This window comes from Patagioenas fasciata, chromosome 26, assembly GCF_037038585.1.
Source record: "Patagioenas fasciata isolate bPatFas1 chromosome 26, bPatFas1.hap1, whole genome shotgun sequence".
NCBI classification, from domain to species: Eukaryota; Metazoa; Chordata; class Aves; order Columbiformes; family Columbidae; genus Patagioenas; species Patagioenas fasciata.
The window spans coordinates 2,265,082-2,287,087 of record NC_092545.1 but is presented as its reverse complement, the minus strand read 5'-3'; positions in this window follow the sequence as shown (position 1 = coordinate 2,287,087).

Below are 22,006 nucleotides of genomic sequence, written 5' to 3'. Positions count from 1 at the left end.
CCGCTTTGTCCCCAGGGCCCATTTTAGCACCATGGGGACCCCCTTTTACCCCAGGGCCCATTGTGGCACCATGGCAACCCCTTTTGCCCCAGGGCCCATTGTGACATTCTAGGACCCCACTTTGTCCCCAGGGCCTATTGTGACACCATGGGGACCCCTCCTTGTCACTGGGGACCCATTATGACACCATGGGGACCCCCCCTTCTTCTCAGGACTCATTCTCACATCCTGGGCACCCCCCATTGTCCCCAGGGCCCATTGTGACATCCTGGGGACCCTCATTGTCCCCAGGGCCCATTGTGACATCCCAGAACCTCCTATTGTCCCCAGGGCCCATTGTGACATCCTGGGGACCCCCATTGTCCCCAGGGCCCATTGTGACATTCCAGGAACCCCCATTGTCCCCAGGGCCCATTGTGACATCCACTGCACCCCCTTGTCCCCAGGGCCCATTGTGACATTCAGGGGACCCCTCTTTGTCCCCAGGGCCCATTGTGACATCCTGGGGAACCCCCTAGTCACTGGGGCCCATTGTGACGTCCCAGGACCCCCCGTTGTCCCCAGGGTTCATTGTGACGTCTTAGGACCCCCCATTGTCCCCAGGGCCCATTGTGACATCCTGGGGACCCCTCTTTGTCCCCAGGGCCCATTGTGACATCCTGAGGACCCCCCCTTGTCACTGGGGCCCATTGTGACGTCCCAGGATCCCTCCTTGTCCCCAGGGCCCATTGTGAAGTCTTAGGACCCCACTTGTCCCCAGGGCCCATTGTGACATTCAGGGCACCCCCTTGTCCCCAGGGCCCATTGTGACATTCCGGGGACGCCTCTTTGTCCCCAGGGCACATTGTGACATCCTGGGGACCCCCCCTTGTCACTGGGGCCCATTGTGACGTCCCAGGATCCCCCATTGTCCCCAGGGCCCATTGTGACATTCAGGGCACCCCCTTGTCCCCAGGGCCCACTGTGACATTCCGGGGACGCCTCTTTGTCCCCAGGGCCCATTGTGACGTCCCAGGACCCCCCATTGTCCCCAGGACCCATTGTGACATTCAGGGGGCCCCTTTGTCACTGGGGCCCATTGTGACATCCCAGGACCCCCCTTTGTCCCCAGGGCCCATTGTGACATCCAGGGGACCCCCTTTGTCCCCAGGGCCCATTGTGATATTGAAGGACCCCTCTGGTCCCCAGGGCCCATTATGACATCCTGGGGATGCCCCCTTATCACTGGGGCCCATTGTGACGTTCCCAGGACCCCCCATTGTCCCCAGGGCCCATTGTGACATCCTGGGGATCCCTGTTTGGCCCCAGGGCCCATTGTGACATCCCAGGACCCCCCATTGTCCCCAGGGCCCATTGCGACATTCAGGAGACGCCTCTTTGTACCCAGGGCACATTGTGACATCCTGGGGACCCCCCCTTGTCCCCAGGGCCCATTGTGACATCCCAGGACCCCACATTGTCCCCAGGGTCCATTGTGACATCCTGGGGACCCCACTTGTCCCCAGGACCCATTGTGACACTATGGGCACCCCGCCTTGTTCCCAGGGCCCATTGTGACACCGTGGGTACCACCCTTGTCCCCAGAGCCCATTGTGACATCCAGGGGACCCCCTTTGTCCCCAGGGCCCATTGTGACATCGCAGGACCCCCCCCTGGTCCCCAGGGCCCATTGTGACATCCAGGGGACCCCTTTTGTCCCCACGGCCCATTGTGGCACCATGGGGACCCCCTTTGTCACTGGGGCCCATTGTGACATCCCAGGACCCCACTTTGTCCCCAGGGCCCATTGTGACATCCCGTGACCCCCCTTTGTCCCCAGTGCTATTGTGAAATCCTGGGGACCCCCTTTGTGCCCAGGGCCCATTGTGGCACTATGGGGAACCCCTTTGTCACTGGGGGCCATTGTGACATTCCAGGATTCCACTTTGTCCCCAGGGCTCGTTCTGACACCTTGGGCACTCCCATTGTCCCCAGGGCCCATTGTGACATCCTGGGGATCCCCCTTTGTCCCCAGGGTCCATTGTGACATCCTGGGCAACCCCATTGTCCCCACGGCCCATTGTGACATCTAGGGGACCCCCTTGTCCCCAGGACCCATCGTGGCACCGTGGGGCCCTCCTTGTCACTTGGGCCCATTGTGACACCATGGGGACGCCCCCTTTGTCCCCAGTGCCCATTGTGACATCCTGCGACCCCCCTTTGTCCCCAGGGCCCATTTTGACATTCAGGGGACCCACCATTGTCCCCAGGGCCCATTGTGACATCCTGGGCAACCCCAATGTCCCCAGGGCCCATTGTGACATCTGGGGGACCCCCTTGTCCCCAGGACCCATCGTGGCACCGTGGGTGCCCTCATTGTCACTTGGGCCCATTGTGACACCATGGGGACGCCCCCTTTGTCCCCAGTGCCCACTGTGACATCCTGCGGACCCCCCCTTTGTCCCCAGGGCCCATTTTGACATTCAGGGGACCCACCATTGTCCCCAGGGCCCATTGTGACCTTCAAGGGACCCCCATTGTTCCCAGGGCCCATTGTGACGTCCTGGGGACCCCCTCTGTTCCCAGGGCTCATTGTGACTTTCAGGGGACCCCCCCCTTGTCCCCAGGGCTGATTGTGATGTCCTAGGGCCCCTCTGTGTCCCCAGGGCCCATTGTGACACTTTAGAGACCCCTCTTTGTCCCCAGGGCCCATTGTGACATCCTGGGGACCCCCCCTTGTCCCCAGGGCCCATTGTGACATCCTCGGCACCCCCTTGTCCCCAGGGCCCATTGTGATATTCAGGGGACCCCTCTTTGTCCCCAGGGCCCATTGTGACATCCTGGGGACCCCCTCTTGTCCCCAGGGCCCATTGTGACGTCCCAGGACCCCTCATTGTCCCCAGGGCCCATTGTGACATCCTGGGGATCCCTCCCTGTCCCCAGGGCCCATTGTGACGTCCCAGGACCCCAGATTGTCCCCAGGGCCCATTGTGACATCCTGGGGACCCCCTTTGTCACTGGGGCCCATTGTGACGTCCCAGGACCCCACATTGTCCCCAGGGCTCATTGTGACATCCTGGGGACCCCCTTTGTCTCCAGGGCCCATTGTGACGTCCCAGGACCCCCCATTGTCCCCAGGGTCATTGTTACATCCTGGGGACCCCCTTGTCCCCAGGACCCATCGTGACACCATGGGGACCCTCCTTGTCACTGGGGACCCATTCCGACACCCTGGGGAGCCCCCCTTGTCCTCAGGGCCCATTGTGACATCCTGGGCATCCCCCTTTGTCCCCCGGGACCATTGTAACACCGTGGGGACCCCCTTTGTCCCCAGGGCCCATTGTGACACTGTGGGGACCCCCCTTGTCCCCAGGGCCTATTATTCCGTCCCGGGACCCCCATTGTCCCCAGGGCCCATTGTGACACCTTGGGGACCACCCCTTGTCCTCAGGGCCTATTGTGAACATCCTGGGGAACCTCCATTGTCCCCAGAGCCCACTGTTAGTCCTGGGGACCCCCTTGTCCCCAGGGCCCATTGTGACATCCTGGGGATCCCCCTTTGTCCCCAGGGTCCATTGTGACACCCTGGGCAACCCCATTGTCCCCACGGCCCATTGTGACATCTAGGGGACCCCCTTGTCCCCAGGACCCATCGTGGCACCGTGGGGCCCTCCTTGTCACTTGGGCCCATTGTGACACCATGGGGACGCCCCCTTTGTCCCCAGTGCCCATTGTGACATCCTGCGACCCCCCTTTGTCCCCAGGGCCCATTTTGACATTCAGGGGACCCACCATTGTCCCCAGGGCCCATTGTGACATCCTGGGCAACCCCAATGTCCCCAGGGCCCATTGTGACATCTGGGGGACCCCCTTGTCCCCAGGACCCATCGTGGCACCGTGGGTGCCCTCATTGTCACTTGGGCCCATTGTGACACCATGGGGATGCCCCCTTTGTCCCCAGTGCCCACTGTGACATCCTGCGGACCCCCCCTTTGTCCCCAGGGCCCATTTTGACATTCAGGGGACCCACCATTGTCCCCAGGGCCCATTGTGACCTTCAAGGGACCCCCATTGTTCCCAGGGCCCATTGTGACGTCCTGGGGACCCCCTCTGTTCCCAGGGCTCATTGTGACTTTCAGGGGACCCCCCCCTTGTCCCCAGGGCTGATTGTGATGTCCTAGGGCCCCTCTGTGTCCCCAGGGCCCATTGTGACACTTTAGAGACCCCTCTTTGTCCCCAGGGCCCATTGTGACATCCTGGGGACCCCCCCTTGTCCCCAGGGCCCATTGTGACATCCTCGGCACCCCCTTGTCCCCAGGGCCCATTGTGATATTCAGGGGACCCCTCTTTGTCCCCAGGGCCCATTGTGACATCCTGGGGACCCCCTCTTGTCCCCAGGGCCCATTGTGACATCCTGGGGATCCCTCCCTGTCCCCAGGGCCCATTGTGACGTCCCAGGACCCCAGATTGTCCCCAGGGCCCATTGTGACATCCTGGGGACCCCCTTTGTCACTGGGGCCCATTGTGACGTCCCAGGACCCCACATTGTCCCCAGGGCTCATTGTGACATCCTGGGGACCCCCTTTGTCTCCAGGGCCCATTGTGACGTCCCAGGACCCCCCATTGTCCCCAGGGTCCATTGTTACATCCTGGGGACCCCCTTGTCCCCAGGACCCATCGTGACACCATGGGGACCCTCCTTGTCACTGGGGACCCATTCCGACACCCTGGGGAGCCCCCCTTGTCCTCAGGGCCCATTGTGACATCCTGGGCATCCCCCTTTGTCCCCCGGGACCATTGTAACACCGTGGGGACCCCCTTTGTCCCCAGGGCCCATTGTGACACTGTGGGGACCCCCCTTGTCCCCAGGGCCTATTATTCCGTCCCGGGACCCCCATTGTCCCCAGGGCCCATTGTGACACCTTGGGGACCACCCCTTGTCCTCAGGGCCCATTGTGAACATCCTGGGGAACCTCCATTGTCCCCAGAGCCCACTGTTAGTCCTGGGGACCCCCTTGTCCCCAGGTCCCATTGTGACATCCTGGGGAGCCTCTTTGTCCCCAGGGCCCATTGTGACATCCTGGGGACCCCCTTTGTCCCCAGGGCCCATTGTGATGTCCCAGGACCCCACATTTTCCCCAGGGCCCATTGTGACATCCTGGGGAGCCTCTTTGTCCCCAGGGCCCATTGTGACATTCAGGGGACCCCCTTTGTCCCCAGGGCCTATTGTGACGTCCCAGGACCCCCCATTGTCGCCAGGGCCCATTGTGACATCCTGGGGATCTCCCATTGTCCTCAGTGCCCATTGAGACATATTGGGGACCCCCTTTGTCACTGGGGACCCATTGCGACATCCCAGGAACCCCATTGTCCCAAGGGCCCATTGTGACATCCAGGGGACCCCCCTTTGTCTCCAGGACGCATTGTGACACCGTGGGGACCTCATTAGTCCCCGGGGACCATTGTGACATCCTAGGGACCTCCCTTTGTCCCCAGGGCTCATTGTGGCACCATGGGGACCCCCTTTGTCACTGTGGCACATTGTGATATCCCAGAACCCCACTTTGTCCCCATGGCCCATTTGGACATCCTGGGGACCCCCTTTCTCCCCAGGGGCCATTGTGACATTCAGGGGACCCCCCCCTTCTCCCCAGGGCCTATTGTTACGTCCCAGGACCCCCATTGTCCCCAGGGCCCATTGTGACACCATGGGGACCACCCCTTGTCCTCAGGGCCTATTGTGAACATCCTGGGGAACCTCCATTGTCCCCAGAGCCCATTGTGAGATCCTGTGGAGCCCCTTGTCCCCAGGTCCCATTGTGACATCCTGGGGACCCCCTTTATCCCCAGGGCCCGTTGTGGCATCCTGGGGACCTCCTTGTCCCCAGGACCCATCGTGGCACCGTGGGGACCTCCCTTGTCACTGGGGACCCTTTGTGACACCATGGGGACCTCCCATTGTCCTCAGGGCCCATTGAGACATCCTGGGGACCCCCTTTGTCACTGGGGACCCATTGTGACATCCCAGGAACCCCATTGTGCCAAGAGCCCATTGTAACATCCTGGGGACCCCCCTTTTTCTCCAGGACACATTGTGACACCGTGGGGACCTCATTAGTCCCCAGGGCCCATTGTGACATCATAGGGACCTCCCTTTGTCCCCAGGGCTCATTGTGGCACCATGGGGACCCCCCCTTGTCACTGGGGACCCATTGTGACACCATGGAGACCCCCCCTTGTCCTCAGGGTCCATTGTGACATCCTGGGCACCCCCCATTGTCCCCGGGACCCATTGTGACATCCTGGCCACCCCCTTGCTCCCAGGGCCCATTTTAGCACCATGGGGACCGCCTTTGACCCCAGGGCCCCTTGTGGCAGCATGGCAACCACTTTTGTTCCCAGGGCCCATTGTGACATTCAGGGGACCCCATTGTCCCCAGGGCCTATTGTGACACCATGGGGACCCCTCCTTGTCACTGGGGACCCATTGTGACAACATGGGGACCCCCCCATGTCCTCAGGACTCATTTTCACATCCTGGGCACCCCCCATTGTCCCCAGGGCCCATTGTGACATCCCAGAACCTCCTATTGTCCCCAAGGCCCATAGTGACATCCTGGGGACCCCCATAGTCCCCAGTGCCTATTGTGACATTCCAGGACCCCCCATTGTCCCCAGGGCCCATTGTGACATCCTCGGCACGCCCTTGTCCCCAGGGCCCATTGTGACATTCAGGGGACCCCTCTTTGTCCTCAGGGCCCATTGTGACATCCTGGGGACCCCCCCTTGTCACTGGGGCCATTGTGACGTCCCAGGACCCCCCATTGTCCCCAGGGCCCATTGTGACATTTTGGGGATCCCTCCTTGTCCCCAGGGCCCATTGTGACGTCCCAGGACCCCACATTGTACCCAGGACCCATTGTGACATTCAGGGGACCCCCTTTGTCACTGGGGCCCATTGTGACATCCCAGGACCCCACATTGTCCCCAGGACCTATTGTGACATCCTGGGGACCCCACTTGTCCCCAGGACCCATTGTGACACTATGGGGACCACCCCTTGTGCCCAGGGCCCATTATGACACTGTGGGTACCACCCTTGTCCGCAGGGCTCATTGTGACATCCCAGGACCCCCATTGTCCCCAGGGCCCATTGTGACATTCAGGGGACCCCCCTTTGTCCCCAGGGCCCATTCTGATACCGTGGGGACCCCCTTTGTCCCCAGGGCATATTGTGACATCCTGGGGACGCCCTTTGTCCCCAGGACCCATTTTGACACCGTCGACACCCCCGTTTGTCCCCAGGGCCCATTGTGACATCCTGGGGACACTCCTTGTCCCCAGAGCCCATTGTGACATCCAGGGGACCCCCTTTATCCCCAGGGCCCATTGTGACATCGCAGTACCCCCCCTGGTCCCCACGGCCCATTGTGGCACCATGGGGACCCCCTTTTGTCACTGGGGCCCATTGTGACATCCCAGCACCCCACTTTGTCCCCAGGGCTTATTGTGACACCATGGGGACCTCCCTTGTCCCCAGGGCCCACTGTGACATCCCATGACCCCCATTTGTCCCCAGTGCTATTGTCAAATCCTGGGGACCCCCTTTGTCCCCAGGGGCCATTGTGGCACCATGGGGAACCCCTTTGTCACTAGGGCCCATTGTGACATCCCAGGACTCCACATTGTCCCCAAGACCCATTGTGACATCCTGGGGACCCCACTTGTCCCCAGGACCCATTGTGAACACTATGGGGACCCCCCCTTGTTCCCAGGGCCCATTGTGACACCATCGACACCCCCCTTGTCCGCAGGGGTCATTGTGACATCCTGGGGACCCTCCTTGTCCCCAGAGCCCATTGTGACATCCAGGGGACCCCCTTTCTCCCCAGGGCCCATTGTGACATGGCAGGACCCCCCTGGTCCCCAGGGCCCATTGTGACATCCTGGGGATCCCTCTTTGTCCCCAGGGTCCATTGTGACATCCTGGGCAACTCCATTGTCCCCAGGGCCCATTGTGACATTGCAGGACCCCCCTGGTCCCCAGGGCCCATTGTGACATCCTGGGGATCCCCCTTTGTCCCCAGGGTCCATTGTGACATCCTGGGCAACCCCATTGTCCCCACGGCCCATTGTGACATCTGGGGGACCCCCTTGTCCCCAGGACCCATTGTGGCACCGTGGGGACCCTCCTTGTCACTTGGGCCCATTGTGACACCATGGGGACCTCCCCTTTGTCCCCAGTGCCCATTGTGACATCCTGCGGACCCCCCTTTGTCTCCAGGGCCCATTTTGACATTCAGGGGACCCACCATTGTCCCCAGGGCCCATTGTGACCTTCAAGGGACCCCCATTGTTCCCAGGGCCCATTGTGACGTCCTGGGGAGCCCCCTCTGATCCCAAGGCTCATTGTGACTTTCAGGGGATCCCCCCTTGTACCCAGGGCTGATTGTGACGTTGTAGGGCCCCTCTTTGTCCCCAGGGCCCATTGTGACATCCTGGGGAACCCCCTTGTTCCCCGGGCCCATTGTGATGTCCTGGGACCCCCCATTGTCCCCATGGCCCATTGTGACATCCTGGGGATCCCTCCTTGTCCCCAGGGCCCATTGTGACGTCCCAGGACCCCCCATTGTCCCCAGGGCCTATTGTGACATCCTCTGCACCCCCTTGTCCCCAGGGCCCATTGTGACATTCAGGGGACACCTCTTTGTCCCCAGGGTCCATTGTGACATCCTGGGGACCCCCCCTTGTCCCCAGGGCCCATTGTGACGTCCCAGGACCCCCCATTGTCCCCAGGGCCCATTGTGACATCCTGGGGATCCCTCCTTGTCCCCAGGGCCCATTGTGACGTCCCAGGACCCCCCCATTGTCCCCAGGGCCCATTGTGACATTCAGGGGACCCCCTTTGTCACTGGGGCCCATTGTGACATCCCAGGACCCCACATTGTCCCCAGGGCCCATTGTGACATCCTGGGGACCCCTCTTTGTCCTAAGGACCCATTGTGACGTCCCAGGACCCTGCATTGTCCCCAGAGCCCATTGTGACATCCTGGAGACACCCTTTGTCCCCAGGACCCATTGTGACGTCCCAGGACCCCCCATTGTCCCCAGGGTTCATTCTTACATCCTGGGGACCCCCTTGTCCCCAGGACCCATCGTGACACCATGGGGACCCTCCTTGTCACTGGGGACCCATTGTGACACCATGGAGACCCCTCCTTGTCCTCAGGGCCCATTGTGACATTCTGGGCATCCCCCTTTGTCACCCGGGACCATAGTAACACCGTGGGGACCCCCTTTGTCCCTAGGGCCTATTGTTACGTCCCAGGACCCCCCATTGTTCCCAGGGCCCATTGTGACACCTTGGGGACCCCCTTGTCACTGGGGACCCATTGTGACAGCATGGGGACCACCCCTTGTCCTCAGGGCCTATTGTGAACATCCTGGGGAACCTCCATTGTCCCCAGAGCCCATTGTGAGTTCCTGGGGACCCCCTTGTCCCCAGGTCCCATTGTGACATCCTGGGGAGTCTCTTTGTCCCCAGGGCCCATTGTGGCATCCTGGGGACCTCCTTGTCCGCAGGACCCATCCTGGCACCGTGGGGACCTCCCTTGTCACTGGGGACCCTTTGTGACACCATGGGGACCTCCCATTGTCCCAAGGGCCCATTGTGACATCCTAGGGACCTCCCTTTGTCCCCAGGGCTCATTGCGGCACCATGGGGACCCCCTTTGTCACTGTGTCACAATGTGATATCCAAGAACCCCACTTTGTCCCCAAGGCCCATTTTGACATCCTGGGGACCCCCTTTCTCCCCAGGGCCCATTGTGACATTCAGGGGACCCCTCTTTGTCCCCAGGGCCCATTCTGACATCCTGGAGACCCCCCCTTGTCACTGGGGCCCATTGTGACGTCCCAGGACCCCCCATTGTCCCCAGGACCCATTGTGACATCCTGGGGATCCCTCCTTGTCCTCAGGGTCCATTGTGACGTCTTAGGACCCCCCATTGTCCCCAGGGCCCATTGTGACATTCAGGGGACGCCTCTTTGAAACCCAGGGCACATTGTGACATCCTGGGGACCCCCCCTTGTCCCCAGAGGCCATTGTGACGTCCCAGGACCCCCCATTGTCCCCAGGGCCCATTGTGACATCCTGGGGATCCCTCCTTGTCCCCAGGGCCCATTGTGACGTCCCAGGACACCCCATTGTCCCCAGGGCCCATTGTGACAGTCAGGGGGCCCCTTTGTCACTGGGGCCCATTGTGACATCCCAGGACCCCACATTGTCCCCAGGACCTATTGTGACATCCTGGGGACCCCACTTGTCCCCAGGACCCATTGTGACACTATGGGGACCCCCCCTTGTTCCCAGGGCCCATTGTGACATCCTGGGTACCACCCTTGTCCGCAGGGCTCATTGTGACGTCCCAGGACCCCCCATTGTCCCCAGGGCCCATTGTGACATCCTGGGGATCCCTCCTTGTCCGCAGGGCCCATTGTGACGTCCCAGGAACCCCCATTGTCCCCAGGGCCCATTGTGACATCCTCGGCACCCCCTTGTCCCCAGGGCCCATTGTGACATTCAGGGGACCCCCTTTGTTCCCAGGACCCATTGTGACATCCTGGGGACCCCCTCTTGTCACTGGGGCCCATTGTGACGTCCCAGGACCCCCCATTGTCCCCAGGGCCCATTGTGACATTCAGGGGACCCCTCTTTGTCCCCAGGACCCATTGTGAAGTCAAAGGACCCCCCATTGTCCCCAGGGCCCATTGTGACATCCTGGGGATCCCTCCTTGTCCCCAGGGCCCATTGTGACATCCTGGGGACCCTCCTTGTCCCCAGAGCCCATTGTGACATCCAAGGGACCCCCTTTGTCTCCAGGGCCCATTGTGGCACCATGGGGACCCCCTTTGACACTGGGGCCCATTGTGACACCGTCGACACCCCCTTTGTCCCCAGGGCCCATTGTGACATCCTGAGGACCCCCCTTGTCCCCAGAGCCCATTGTGACATCCAGGGGACCCCCTCTTGTCCCCAGGGCCCATTGTGACGTCCCAGGACCCTCCATTGTCCCCAGGGCCCATTGTGACATCCTGGGGATCCCTCCTTGTCCTCAGGGCCCATTGTGATGTCCCAGGACCGCCCATTGTCCCCAGGGCCCATTGTGACATCCTGGGGATCCCTCCTTGTCCCCAGGGCCCATTGTGACGTCCCAGGACCCCCCATTGTCCACAGGACCCATTGTGACATTCAGGGGACCCCCTTTGTCACTGGGGCCCATTGTGACATCCCAGGACCGCCCATTGTCCCCAGGGCCCATTGTGACATCGTGGGGACCCCACTTGTCCCCAGGACCCATTGTGACACTATGGGGAACCCCCTTGTCCCCAGGGCCCATTGTGACGTCCTGGGTACCACCCTTGTCCGCAGGGCTCATTGTGACGTCCCAGGACCCCCCATTGTCCCCAGGGCCCATTGTGACATCCTGGGGATCCCTCCTTGTCTGCAGGGCCCATTGTGACGTCCCAGGACCCCCCATTGTCCCCAGGGCCCATTGTGACATCCTCGGCACCCCCTTGTCCCCAGGGCCCATTGTGACATTCAGGGGACCCCTGTTTGTCCCCAGGGCCCATTGTGACATCCTGGGGATCCCTCCTTGTCCGCAGGGCCCATTGTGATGTCCCAGGACCCCCCATTGTCCCCAGGGCCCATTGTGACATCCTCGGCACCCCCTTGTCCCCAGGGCCCATTGTGACATTCAGGGGACCCCTGTTTGTCCCCAGGGCCCATTGAGACGTCCCAGGACCCCCCACTGTCCCCAGGGCCCATTGTGACATTCAGGGGACCCCCTTAGTCCCCAGGGCCCATTCTGATACCGTGGGGACCCCCTTTGTCCCCAGGGCCCATTGTGACATTCAGGGGACGCTCTTTGTCCACAGGGCCCATTGTGACATCCTGGGGACCCTCCTTGTCCCCAGAGCCCATCGTGACATCCAGGGGACCCCCTTTGTCCCCAGGGCCCATTGTGGCACCATGAGGACCCTCTTTGTCACTGGGGCCCACTGTGACATCACAGGACCCCCCTTTGTCCCCAGGGCCCATTGTGACATCCTGGGGACCCTCCTTGTCCCCAGAGCCCATTGTGACATCCCAGGACCCCACTTTGTCCCCAGGGCTTATTGTGACACCATGGGGATCTCCCTTGTCCCCAGGGCCCATTGTGACATCCCATGACCCCCCTTTGTCCCCAGTGCTATTGTGAAATCCTGGGGACCCCTTTTGTCCCCAGGGCCCATTGTGACACCGTGGGGAACCCCTTTGTCACTGGGGGCCATTGTGACATTCCAGGATTTCACTTTGTCCCCAGGGCTCGTTCTGACACCTTGGGGACTCCCATTGTCCCCAGGGCCCATTGTGACATCCTGGGCAACCCCATTGTCCCCAGGGCCCATTGTGACATCCTGGGGACCCCCATTGTCCCCAAGGCCCATTGTGACATTCCAGGACCCCCCATTGTCCCCAGGGCCCATTGTGACATCCATTGCACCCCCTTGTCCCCAGGGCCCATTGTGACATTCAGGGGACCCCTCTTTGTCCCCAGGGCCCATTGTGACATCCTGGGGACCCCCGTTGTCACTGGGGCCCATTGTGACGTCCCAGGACCCCCCATTGTCCCCAGGGCCCATTGTGACATCCTGGGGATCCCTCCTTGTCCCCAGGACCTATTGTGATGTCCCAGGACCCCCCATTGTCCTCCGGACCCATTGTAACATTCAGGGAACCCCTTTGTCACTGGGGCCCATTGTGACATCCCAGGACCGCCCATTGTCCCCAGGGCCCATTGTGACATCCTGGGGACCCCATTTTCCCCAGGACCCATTGTGACCCTATGGGGACCCCCCCTTGTTCCCAGGGCCCATTGTGACACCGTGGGTACCACCCTTGACCGCAGGGCTCATTGTGACATCGCAGGACCCCCCTTTGTCCCCAGAGCCCATTGTGACATACAGGGGACCCCCTTTGTCCCCAGGGCCCATTGTGACATCGCAGGACCCACCCTGGTCCCCAGGGCCCATTGTGACATCCTGGGCACCCCTTTTGTCCCCACGGCCCATTGTGGCACCATGGGGACCCCCTTTGTCACTGGGGCCCATTGTGACATCCCAGGACCCCACTTTGTCCCCAGGGCTGATTGTGACGTCCCAGGGCCCCTCTGTGTCCCCAGGGCCCATTGTGACACTTTAGGGACCCCTCTTTGTCCCCAGGGCCCATTGTGACATCCTGGAGACCCCCCCTTGTCCCCAGGGCCCATTGTGACGTCCCAGGACCCCCCTCTGTTCCCAGGGCTCATTGTGACTTTCAGGGGATCCCCCCTTGTCCCCAGGGCTGATTGTGACGTCCTAGGGCCCCTCTGTGTCCCCAAGGCCCATTGTGACGTCCCAGGACCCCCATTGTCCCCAGGGCCCATTGTGACATCCTCGGCACCCCCTTGTCCCCAGGGCCCATTGTGACATTCAGGGGACCCCTCTTTGTCCCCAGGGCCCATTGTGACATCCTGGGGACCCCCTCTTGTCCCCAGGGCCCATTGTGACGTCCCAGGACCCCCCATTGTCCCCAGGGCCCATTGTGACATCCTGGGGATCCCCCCTTGTCACCAGGGCCCATTGTGACATTCAGGGGACCCCCCTTTGTCTCCAGGACATATTGTGAGACCGTGGGGACCTCATTAGTCCCCAGGGCCCATTGTGACATCCTAGGGATCCCCTCTTGTCTCCCGGGCCCATTGTGACGTCCCAGGACCCCCCATTGTCCCCAGGGCCCATTGTGACCTCCTCGGCACCCCCTTGTCCCTAGGGCCCATTGTGACATTCACGGGACCCCCCATTGTCCCCAGGGCCCATTGTGAAATCCTGGGGACCCTCCTTGTCCCCAGAGCCCATTGTGACATCCAGGGGAACCCCCTTGTCCCCAGGGCCCATTGTGGCACCATGGGGACCCCCTTTGTCACTGGGGCCCATTGTGACATCCCAGGACCCCCCTTTGTCCCCAGGGCCCATTGTGACATCCTGGGGACCCCCATTGTCCCTAGGGCCCATTGTGACATCCACTGCACCCCCTTGTCCCCAGGGCCCATTGTGATATTCAGGGGACCCGCCATTGTCCCCAGGGCCCATTGTGACATCCTGGGGACCCCCCCTTGTCACTCGGGCCCATTGTGATGTCCCAGGACCCCCCATTGTCCCCAGGGCCCATTGTGACATTCAGGGCACCCCCTTGTCCCCAGGGCCCATTGTGACATTCCAGGGACGCCTCTTTGTACCCAGGGCACACTGTGACATCCTGGGGACCCCCCCTTATCCCCAGGGCCCATTGTGACATCCCAGGACCCCCCATAGTCCGCAGGGCCCATTGTGACATCCTGGGGATCGCTCCTTGTCCCCAGGGCCCATTTTGACGTCCTAGGACCCCCCATTGTCCCCAGGACCCATTGTGACATGCAGGGGGACCCCCTTTGTCTCTGGGGCCCATTGTGACATCCCAGGACCCCACATTGTCCCCAGGGCCCATTGTGACATCCTGGGGACCCCACTTGTCCCCAGGACCCATTGTGACACTATGTGGACATCCACTTGTGCCCAGGGCCCATTGTGGCACTGTGGGTACCACCCTTGTCCGCAGGGCTCATTGTGACATCCCAGGACCCCCCATTGTCCCCAGGGCCCATTGTGACATTCAGGGGACCCCCCTTTGTCGCCAGGGCCCGTTCTGATACCGTGGGGACCTTGTTTGTCCCCAGGGCCCATTGTGACATCCTGGGGATCCTCCGTGTCTCCAGAGCCCATTGTGACATCCAGGGGACCCCCTTTGTCCCCAGGGCCCATTGTGGCACCATAGGGACCCACTTTGTCACTGGGGCCCATTGTGACATCCCAGGACCCCCCCTGGTCCCCAGGGCCCATTGTGACATCCGGCGGACCCCCCTTTGTCCCTAGGGCCCATTGTGACATCCTGGGGACCCGTTTCTCCCCACGGCGTATTGTGGCACCATGGGGACTCCCCCTTGTCACTGGGGGCCCATTGTGACACCATGGAGACCCCTGCTTGTCCTCAGGGTCCATTGTGACATCCTGGGCACCCCCTTGCTCCCAGGGCCCATTGTGGCACCATGGGGATACCCCCTTGTCCCCAGGGCCCATTGTGACATTCTAGGACCCCACTTTGTCCCCAGGGCCTATTGTGACACCATGGGGACCACTCCTTGTCCTCAGGACTCATTCTCACATCCTGGGTACCCCCCATTGTCCCCAGGGCCCATTGTGACATCGTGGGGACCCCACTTGTCCCCAGTGTCCATTGTGACACTATGGGGACCCCCCCTTGTGCCCAGGGCCCATAGTGACACCGTGGGTACCACCCTTGTCTGCAGGGCTCATTGTGACATCCCAGGACCCCCCATTGTCCCCAGGGCCCATTGTGACATTCAGGGGACCCCCTTTGTCCCCAGAGCCCATTGTGACATGCTGGGGACGCTCTTTGTCCCCAGGGCCCATTGTGACATCCTGGGGACCCCCTTTGTCCCCAGGGCCCATTGTGGCACCATAGGGACCCCCTTTGTCACTGGGGCCCATTGTGACATCCCAGGACCCTCCCTGGTCCCCAGGCCCCATTGTGACATCCTGGGGACCCCCTTTGTCCCAGGACTTCATTGTGACATCCTGGGGACCCCCCTTGTCCTCAGGGTCCATTGTGACAGCCCAGGACCTTACAATGTCCCCAGGGCCCATTGTGTTATCTGGGGGAACCCCTTGTTCCCAAGGCCCATTGTGACATCCTGGGGACCCACCCTTGTCCCCAGGGCCCATTGTGACATCCCAGGACCCCCCATTGTCCCCAGGGCCCATTGTGACATCCTCGGCACCCCCTTGTCCCCAGGGCCCATTGTGACATTCAGGGGACCCCTCTTTGTCCCCAGGGCCCATTGTGACATCCTGGGGATCCCTCCTTGACCCCAGGGCCCATTGTGACGTCCCAGGACTCCCCATTGTCCCCAGGACCTATTGTGACATCCTGGCCACCCCCTTGCTCCCAGGGCCCATTGTGGCACCATGGGGACACCCCCTTGTCCCCGGTGCCCATTGTGACATCCCAGGACCCCCCTTTGTCCCCAGGAGCCATTGTAGCACCATGGGGACCACTTTTGTCCCCAGGGCCCATTGTGACATTCTAGGACCCCACTTTGTCCCCAGGGCCTATTGTGACACCATGGGGACCCCTCCTTGTCCTCAGGACTCATTCTCACATCCTGGGCACCCGCCATTGTCCCCAGGGCCCATTGTGACATCCTGGGGACCCTCATTGTCCTCAGGGTCCATTGTGACATCCTGGGCACCCCCCATTTTCCCCAGGACCCATTGTGACATCCTGGCCACCCCCTTGCTCCCAGGGCCCGTTGTGGCACCATGGGGACACCCCCTTTGACCCCAGGGCCCATTGTGGCACCATGGCAAGCCCTTTTGTCCCCAGGGCCCATTGTGACATTCAGGGGACCCCCTTTGTCCCCAGAGCCCATTGTGACATGCTGGGGACGCTCTTTGTCCCCAGGGCCCATTGTGACATCCTGGGGACCCCCTTTGTCCCCAGGGCCCATTGTGGCACCATAGGGACCCCCTTTGTCACTGGGGCCCATTGTGACATCCCAGGACCCTCCCTGGTCCCCAGGCCCCATTGTGACATCCTGGGGACCCCCTTTGTCCCAGGACTTCATTGTGACATCCTGGGGACCCCCCTTGTCCTCAGGGTCCATTGTGACAGCCCAGGACCTTACAATGTCCCCAGGGCCCATTGTGTTATCTGGGGGAACCCCTTGTTCCCAAGGCCCATTGTGACATCCTGGGGACCCACCCTTGTCCCCAGGGCCCATTGTGACATCCCAGGACCCCCCATTGTCCCCAGGGCCCATTGTGACATCCTCGGCACCCCCTTGTCCCCAGGGCCCATTGTGACATTCAGGGGACCCCTCTTTGTCCCCAGGGCCCATTGTGACATCCTGGGGATCCCTCCTTGACCCCAGGGCCCATTGTGACGTCCCAGGACTCCCCATTGTCCCCAGGACCTATTGTGACATCCTGGCCACCCCCTTGCTCCCAGGGCCCATTGTGGCACCATGGGGACACCCCCTTGTCCCCGGTGCCCATTGTGACATCCCAGGACCCCCCTTTGTCCCCAGGAGCCATTGTAGCACCATGGGGACCACTTTTGTCCCCAGGGCCCATTGTGACATTCTAGGACCCCACTTTGTCCCCAGGGCCTATTGTGACACCATGGGGACCCCTCCTTGTCCTCAGGACTCATTCTCACATCCTGGGCACCCGCCATTGTCCCCAGGGCCCATTGTGACATCCTGGGGACCCTCATTGTCCTCAGGGTCCATTGTGACATCCTGGGCACCCCCCATTTTCCCCAGGACCCATTGTGACATCCTGGCCACCCCCTTGCTCCCAGGGCCCGTTGTGGCACCATGGGGACACCCCCTTTGACCCCAGGGCCCATTGTGGCACCATGGCAAGCCCTTTTGTCCCCAGGGCCCATTGTGACATTCTTGGACCCCACTTTGTCCCCAGGGCCTATTGTGACACCATGGGGACACCTCCTTGTCACTGGGGACCCATTGTGACACCATGGGGACCCCCCCTTGTCCTCAGGACTCATTCTCACATCCTGGACACCCCCCATTGTCCCCAGGGCCCATTGTGACATCCACTGCACCCCCTTGTCCCCAGGGCCCATTGTGACATTCAGGGGACCCCTCTTTGTCCCCAGGGCCCATTGTGACATGCTGGGGACGCTCTTTGTCCCCAGGGCCCATTGTGACATCCTGGGGACCCTCCTTGTCCCCAGAGCCCATTGTGACATCCAGGGGACCCCCTTTGTCCCCAGGGCCCATTGTGGCACCATGAGGACCCTCTTTGTCACTGGGCCCCATTGTGACATCCCAGGACCCCCCTTTGTCCCCAGGGCCCATTGTGACATCCCAGGACACCCCCTTTGTCCCCAGTGGTATTGTGAAATCCTGGGGACCCCTTATGTCCCCAGGGCCCATTGTGACACCATGGGGAGCCCCTTTGTCACTGGGGGCCATTGTGACATTCCAGGATTCTACTTTGTCCCCAGGGCTCGTTCTGACACCTTGGGGACTCCCATTGTCCCCAGGGCCCATTGTGACATCCTGGGGACCCCCATTGTCCCCAGGGCCCACTGTGACATTCCAGGACCCCCCATTGTCCCCAGGGCCCATTGTGACATTCAGGGCACCCCCTTGTCCCCAGGGCCCATTGTGACATTCAGGGGACCCCTCTTTGTCCCCAGGGCCCATTGTGACATCCTGGGGACCCACCCTTGTCACTAGGGCCCATTGTGACGTCCCAGGACCCCCCATTGTCCCCAGGGCCCATTGTGACATCCTGGGGATCCCTCCTTGTCCCCAGGGCCCATTGTGACGTCTTAGGACCCCCCATTGTCCCCAAGGCCCATTGTGACATTCAGGGCACCCCCTTGTCCCCAGGGCCCATTGTGACATTCCGGGGACGCCTCTTTGTACCCAGGGTCCATTGTGACATCCTGGGCACCCCCCATTTTCCGCAGGACCCATTGTGACATCCTGGCCACCCCCTTGCTCCCAGGGCCCGTTGTGGCACCATGGGGACACCCCCTTTGTCCCCAGGACCCATTGTGACATCCCAGGACCCCCCTTTGTCCCCAGGGCCATTGTAGCACCATGGGGACCCCCTTTGACCCCAGGGCCCATTGTGGCACCATGGCAACCCCTTTTGTCCCCAGGGCCCATTGTGACATTCTTGGACCCCACTTTGTCCCCAGGGCCTATTGTGACACCATGGGGACCCCCCCTTGTCACTCGGGACCCATTGTGACACCATGGGGACCCCCCCTTGTCCTCAGGACTCATTCTCACATCCTGGACACCCCCCATTGTCCCCAGGGCCCATTGTGACATCCACTGCACCCCCTTGTCCCCAGGGCCCATTGTGACATTCAGGGGACCCCTCTTTGTCCCCAGGGCCCATTGTGACATCCTGGGGACCCCCCCTTGTCCCCAGGGCCCATTGAGACGTCCCAGGACCCCCCACTGTCCCCAGAGCCCATTGTGACATTCAGGGGACCCCCTTTGTCCCCAGGGCCCATTCTGATACCGTGGGGACCCCCTTTGTCTCCAGGGCCCATTGTGACATCCTGGGGACCCTCCTTGTCCCCAGAGCCCATTGTGACATCCCAGGACCCCACTTTGTCCCCAGGGCTTATTGTGACACCATGGGGATCTCCCTTGTCCCCAGGGCCCATTGTGACATCCCATGACCCCCCTTTGTCCCCAGTGCTATTGTGAAATCCTGGGGACCCCTTTTGTCCCCAGGGCCCATTGTGACACCGTGGGGAACCCCTTTGTCACTGGGGGCCATTGTGACATTCCAGGATTTCACTTTGTCCCCAGGGCTCGTTCTGACACCTTGGGGACTCCCATTGTCCCCAGGGCCCATTGTGACATCCTGGGCAACCCCATTGTCCCCAGGGCCCATTGTGACATCCTGGGGATCCCTCCTTGTCCCCAGGGCCTATTGTGACGTCCCAGGACCCCCCATTGTCCTCCGGACCCATTGTAACATTCAGGGAACCCCTTTGTCACTGGGGCCCATTGTGACATCCCAGGACCGCCCATTGTCCCCAGGGCCCATTGTGACATCCTGGGGACCCCATTTTCCCCAGGACCCATTGTGACCCTATGGGGACCCCCCCTTGTTCCCAGGGCCCATTGTGACACCGTGGGTACCACCCTTGACCGCAGGGCTCATTGTGACATCGCAGGACCCCCCTTTGTCCCCAGAGCCCATTGTGACATACAGGGGACCCCCTTTGTCCCCAGGGCCCATTGTGACATTGCAGGACCCACCCTGGTCCCCAGGGCCCATTGTGACATCCTGGGCACCCCTTTTGTCCCCACGGCCCATTGTGGCACCATGGGGACCCCCTTTGTCACTGGGGCCCATTGTGACATCCCAGGACCCCACTTTGTCCCCAGGGCTGATTGTGACGTCCCAGGGCCCCTCTGTGTCCCCAGGGCCCATTGTGACACTTTAGGGACCCCTCTTTGTCTCCAGGGCCCATTGTGACATCCTGGGGATCCTCCGTGTCTCCAGAGCCCATTGTGACATCCAGGGGACCCCCTTTGTCCCCAGGGCCCATTGTGGCACCATAGGGACCCACTTTGTCACTGGGGCCCATTGTGACATCCCAGGACCCCCCCTGGTCCCCAGGGCCCATTGTGACATCCGGCGGACCCCCCTTTGTCCCTAGGGCCCATTGTGACATCCTGGGGACCCGTTTCTCCCCACGGCGTATTGTGGCACCATGGGGACTCCCCCTTGTCACTGGGGGCCCATTGTGACACCATGGAGACCCCTGCTTGTCCTCAGGGTCCATTGTGACATCCTGGGTACCCCCTTGCTCCCAGGGCCCATTGTGGCACCATGGGGATACCCCCTTGTCCCCAGGGCCCATTGTGACATTCTAGGACCCCACTTTGTCCCCAGGGCCTATTGTGACACCATGGGGACCCCTCCTTGTCCTCAGGACTCATTCTCACATCCTGGGTACCCCCCATTGTCCCCAGGGCCCACTGTGACATCGTGGGGACCCCACTTGTCCCCAGGGTCCATTGTGACACTATGGGACCCCCCCTTGTGCCCAGGGCCCATTGTGACACCGTGGGTACCACCCTTGTCTGCAGGGCTCATTGTGACATCCCAGGACCCCCCATTGTCCCCAGGGCCCATTGTGACATTCAGGGGACCCCCTTTGTCCCCAGAGCCCATTGTGACATGCTGGGGACGCTCTTTGTCCCCAGGGCCCATTGTGACATCCTGGGGACCCCCTTTGTCCCCAGGGCCCATTGTGGCACCATAGGGACCCCCTTTGTCACTGGAGCCCATTGTGACATCCCAGGACCCCCCCTGGTCCCCAGGCCCCATTGTGACATCCTGGGGACCCCCTTTGTCCCAGGACTTCATTGTGACATCCTGGGGACCCACCCTTGTCCCCAGGGCCCATTGTGACATCCCAGGACCCCCATTGTCCCCAGTGCCCATTGTGACATCCTCGGCACCCCCTTGTCCCCAGGGCCCATTGTGACATTCAGGGGACCCCTCTTTGTCCCCAGGGCCCATTGTGACATCCTGGGGATCCCTCCTTGACCCCAAGGCCCATTGTGACATCCCAGGACCCCCCATTGTCCCCAGGACCTATTGTGACATCCTGGCCACCCCCTTGCTCCCAGGGCCCATTGTGGCACCATGGGGACACCCCCTTGTCCCCGGTGCCCATTGTGACATCCCAGGACCCCCCTTTGTCCCCAGGAGCCATTGTAGCACCATGGGGACCACTTTTGTCCCCAGGGCCCATTGTGACATTCTAGGACCCCACTTTGTCCCCAGGGCCTATTGTGACACCATGGGGACCCCTCCTTGTCCTCAGGACTCATTCTCACATCCTGGGCACACGCCATTGTCCCCAGGGCCCATTGTGACATCCTGGGGACCCTCATTGTCCTCAGGGTCCATTGTGACATCCTGGGCACCCCCCATTTTCCCCAGGACCCATTGTGACATCCTGGCCACCCCCTTGCTCCCAGGGCCCGTTGTGGCACCATGGGGACACCCCCTTTGACCCCAGGGCCCATTGTGGCACCATGGCAAGCCCTTTTGTCCCCAGGGCCCATTGTGACATTCTTGGACCCCACTTTGTCCCCAGGGCCTATTGTGACACCATGGGGACACCTCCTTGTCACTGGGGACCCATTGTGACACCATGGGGACCCCCCCTTGTCCTCAGGACTCATTCTCACATCCTGGACACCCCCCATTGTCCCCAGGGCCCATCGTGACATCCACTGCACCCCCTTGTCCCCAGGGCCCATTGTGACATTCAGGGGACCCCTCTTTGTCCCCAGGGCCCATTGTG